This window comes from Homalodisca vitripennis, chromosome 8 (genome assembly GCF_021130785.1).
Source record: "Homalodisca vitripennis isolate AUS2020 chromosome 8, UT_GWSS_2.1, whole genome shotgun sequence".
Classification (NCBI taxonomy): domain Eukaryota; kingdom Metazoa; phylum Arthropoda; class Insecta; order Hemiptera; family Cicadellidae; genus Homalodisca; species Homalodisca vitripennis.
This window is the reverse complement of record NC_060214.1, coordinates 61,694,110-61,699,298: the sequence shown is the minus strand read 5'-3', so window position 1 is coordinate 61,699,298 and position 5,189 is coordinate 61,694,110. Positions and strand designations below refer to the sequence as shown.

Here is a 5,189-nt window from a genome sequence, read left to right as displayed (position 1 = left end):
TGTCCAATAACATTGTTAAATGACCAATAAACAAATGGTTTTTTCTAATACAGATTGTAGAGAATTTAATTTTGAAAACAACCATAATAAGCAAAGTTACCTAAATGTGTAAAAAAGTTATGAAATTGACTCCTCACGTATTACACTACACAGGAAACTTTTGCTGTCTTATGATAATGAGTATTTGATTGCTAACACCTGGTGTAAAACAATCATATTTTTAGTTCAAAATGTTATTTTTAAATACAATAAACATATCTACAATCGCTTTAAATCTCACCGGAAGATTAAAGATGATGCTCAAAATGGCCTCCGTTGTTCAAAATGCACGCGTTTAGGCGTCTTCTCATCGAGTTTCGGACCCGTTCAAAAACTCCAGGTGTCTGCTTAACGGTTTCTATTCCATTAGAAATGTTTAATCGGAGTTCTTCAATAGTATCTATTGGGGATGAGTAAACTAATGTTTTTAAATGTCCCCAAAGGTAAAAGTCCAAAGGATTTAAGTCCGGTGATCTTGCTGGCCGTGAAACTGGTCCACCTCGGCCTATCCATTGATTTGTTAAACTCTGTTTTAGGTGTCCACGAACTTAGATACAATTATTAAAAAAACACTGAGGCAATACGTGGTAGAAAAAACTATCTATTTTCACTACTCGTGAAATTTTGTTAATTGAATATAATTATGAAGCTGTATAGTTATGTATTTCAATAATAATATTAAGAATAACAACTGCAATTTATTTGTGTGTGAATACCAACGTAATAAGAATATTATTTATTTATTGTTCTGTATTTACTAAAATACTAGCTGTAAAACTGGCTAACTATGAAAGAATACACTAAAGGAAACGGTGTAAAGAGCAGACACATGTTAATAACATTACAACTGTATTTGTTTGTTTTATAATGCACCTTTTATAAATCAAATATATGGAAAGTATTAAAGAAGAATTATGTAATTTTTTTAAACATTTATGACAAAACACGGCGAATTTCAGTATAACTAAACAAAATGTATCAAAGTAGTATATTATATTACGTGAATAATATGTCTTGTGTATAGAATCCGAATGTATAAAGATGGGAATGTGTGAAGACAAAGATGGAAGATTTAAGAGCTTTCTTAAGTCATAATAAACAATGCGCTAATACAGCTCACTCAGCTTATGAGGGAAGGAAATATTGTTGCTAAAGTATGACGGGAAGGGGATACAGAAAGAAGTGCCATTTAACCTTTTTAGAGACTTCATCCTAACTTCTATTTTGCAACTTTCTCTTGGATCTTATTGGAGATAAATGTGAGATCCGGAAACCAAAATTGAGGTAAATATCACTCTAAAACGAGTGGCACTAGCATCGAAAATCATTACTGGTCTAGTATAAAAACCAGGTACATGACAGTTTTCGAGGTTTAGTTATAATATTTTCTGCTTTTTGGAATTTTAAATACTAAAACATTTAAAGCTTGTTATATTTCGTTCGTTTATAGGTTTAATTGTATAGGGTTTTATAGGTTTATAAGTTTCGTTTCCAGATAGGTATATGTAGGTATCAATTTGTATTCATTGAAAGTATTTGTTGGTTGTTGTGTGGCGTAACGACCACACGTAATTCAATTTTAAATGTTCTCGGGTTCTAAATCGGACACGGTGATGGAAACTAGCTCGGATCAATCAGGTTGTTGTAATAAAACAAATGCTCTCCTCGGTTGGGCAAATAAAACAATTTACTTTATTGTGAAAAAAAATTTGAGTTTTGTTAAATAATTTAAAACCAGTTCAACAGTTACACATTTAGAACGGGAGAGAGAGCGAGAGAGCGATTTCACGCGAGCTTGACGCGTTCAAAAACCCGGCACGACTGCCACTTCGCACTCCGAACTCCAGGGAGCAGCGTTGTACCAGACGCTACCTCAGCAAAATTCATGCTTCTCTACCACCCAGCAACTGCGCAGCTGCTCTGAGTATGGAAAGCTACCAGGCTTACTGGTGACAGACCTGGACTTACAATTCATGTGCTGAATTAAACTATATATCTTCTCCACCTGCACTGCTTAACCTAATACGTCTGATTGCATATATTCATTACTCGTTACTACAATTAGATGTTATGCTGAATAAAAATAAAATATATTACTGATAATTTAATATTTTAAATTGGCTGATTAAAACCGCATACGATAATACCGGTCTGGTCTTAGAACTATATGTTGGGGATCGTCACAGTTGATTCGGAAGTACCATTGTAGGTGCCCGAAATTTTCAATAAATGATAATTCAGTTATCAGTAATTAAGTTCAACTCGAAAGAAATCTTTAAAAGCTCTGTTTGTCCCGGAAAGTTGCATTTAAAATTGATAGTAGTGAGAGATTTAAATGCAAAAGTTCCTTGAGAAAATCTGATAATATGATTAAAAATGCACGTAATTACGTAACATATTCTTAACACAAGTCACTGAAATATGAATAAATTAAAATTTTTTTGAATTATATGTATAAAAAATACAATGGTTTATTTGAAAATATATGTTTATCACACCATTTTTTGTTCATAGTAAATGTAACTAGTAATCTTAAAACTCGTCATATTTCGTTAAAAATTCGGGAAATATGCTCTTTGAAACATATAAAGAACACAATATTTGTTTGGATTCATTCCATTTTGTTGAAAAAATTAAGAGGGAACAAGGTTTAGACACAAACACAGAATGATCGTGATGTGGTTGTTGAAAGGCCAAACTGGTTGACAATAAACCATTTGTCATTGACTTTCGTTATTCATTTGTCTGTGGCATATGCGTTGGTTAAAAATTAGTATTTGCCAATTGTGTTTTAATAAAACGAAAAAATGTGTGAATCCACTTCTAAAACACAAACATTCCTTTACATTTTGCCTTTATGTTGAAAAAAGTTAAACAAATTAATAATATACTTTGCAATGCTGGTAGAGCAATACATCCTCAAAAGAGTGAATTTGGGCCGCGAATACACAAAGACTAATGAAATACATTAGTAAACTCTTGAAAATACCCTCACGCACGAATAATAATATTTTTGTAAACGCCAGACATAATCTTCAGCGTAGTTTTTTAACAACTAACTACTGATAATATCGTATGGTAATGTGTGTTAATGATGATATGGTTAGCTTGGTAGATGATGTTTACATTTGAATTCAAAAACACACATGAGGAAATAACTTCAGAGATGATTATGTTTATGAGTAATCTGATTAAAACCACACACTTCTGAGAGATATCTTAGATTATCATATTTGAAAATTTGAATTAAATAATTCTGTATTTTAGTACGGTTATATTGTTTAAAAGCAGTTATGCTAAAGTTCCTTCAATTATACATTATGACGGGTTAATAAATAAAATATTTCGTCTTTACATCAAGCCATCTTCATATATGAAGAGTTCTTACACATACTGTCGAACGGTGAGAAAGTCTGAAGATCTATTGACTTCAAATAAAATAATATATGTTCTTCATTTATGGATAACGTAGAAATTTATATTTCTCACACGCATACTCGTACAAAATAAGCTTGTCAAAATGATGATTGCTTATTTTGACAACACTGCCCTGCTGGGACTCTGGCATCCCCAGCGGATCGCTTATACCCTAACCTGCAACGTAAACAAACCAATAGTTTGGCTACCTACTAGTTGGCTATTTATGTTTTTTTTAATATCTCTGGATCTTAATTGTCAAAGGTCTTAAGGGAACATGTGTTTCCTTGTGTGATATATGTTAATATTTAAAATTCTTAAATTTTAATTATATACCATTTAGATATTTTTATCATCTGAAAATGTATTTTTAAGTTTTTTTTAGACAGCAATTTTCTAGAGGTCAGTTAGTTTTCAGTCAACAAAGCATCAACTAATCTAGATGTCCATATTGCCTCCTTCTTGTAGAATTTCAACAGCATAAAAAATAAATAAAACCTTCTTATTTTAATTTTTAACAGTTTTTAAAAATAGCCCTGAGCAGATGGGACACCAACATAAACGTGACAATAAACTCATGGGGTTGAAGCACCTCCACGCCGGTTATGGCTACGGCAGTCTGCTGGTCTGTGTCTTTGGTTCTGTAGCCAATTTACTCAACATCGCCGCCCTTAGTCGCCAAGAGATGAGTTCCCGCACCAATGCCATCCTAACAGGACTAGCTGTGGCCGACCTCCTGGTACTGTTAGAGTATATCCTCTTCGCCTGCCACATGTATCTCCCACAGCGACCCAAGAGGGAGCGGTTCTCGTACGGCTGGGCGTTGTTTGTGTTGTTGCACGCGCAGGTCTCCTAGGTCTGCCACACGATATTGATATGGCTGACAGTGACTCTGGCTGTGTGGCGGTACATCGCAGTGGCATATCCGCAACATAGCTTTACTTGACGTGGACAGAAGCATCGTCCAAACCAACTTGACATTAGTGTCCAACATGACATTTTATGTTGTAGACCTCAGCGAGATGGGGAAAACCAATGACAACGTTTTGATGGGTATAAACTTCTGGGTGTACAATGGAGTTATCAAGACTAACAGTCCTGAGTCTCAGCCTTATATATGCGTTGAAAACAAGAAGTTGATCGGCGGCAGCAGGAAGATGACTCGTCTCGTGAAGAAGGAACGTCAGACGGATAACACAACCAGGATTTTCTGGTAGTCCTGCTTCTCTTCCTGCTCACCGGGATCCCTCAGGGTTTTCAAGGGATGTTGAGTGATACTGGATCTTCAGAGACTGGTACATACTAGGAGAAATCACGGACATCTTTCCCTTAAAACTTTGCTATGTACTTTATCCTCTGCTGTGCGATGAGTTGGCACCTTAAGGCTACCTCTAGTGCGTTATTTATGGTGAGGTGGCTGTCATTGCCTCAATAACTATGTGTTACAAATAATCCTGTAAGTGTTCTGCTCTTCTTTTAAACTCAATTTAAAAATCAAACATAATTTTTCCATAGTTTGTTGGCCAGGTACTATAAAACATGACTTATAAATATTGTTCTTCCTTACAGCTTTTAAATGGGTGTTATGCTCTAACGTGCATACCTCAAATGAATAGTTTATTTGTAATATTACGTCATCTTAAAAAGAGTTTATACAATAATACAAATAATTAAATGATTTTTGTTTTTACTTTAAAAAATTGACCGGTTTAGTAACATACTCTTTACAGATA

At 34.3% G+C, this 5,189-nt stretch overlaps 1 pseudogene; it reads left to right on the top strand.

The window, feature by feature from the left end:
* Window positions 1-4,000: 4,000 nt before the first annotated feature.
* LOC124368186 lies at window positions 4,001-4,762 on the top strand (annotated as a pseudogene).
* Window positions 4,763-5,189: the final 427 nt, after the last annotated feature.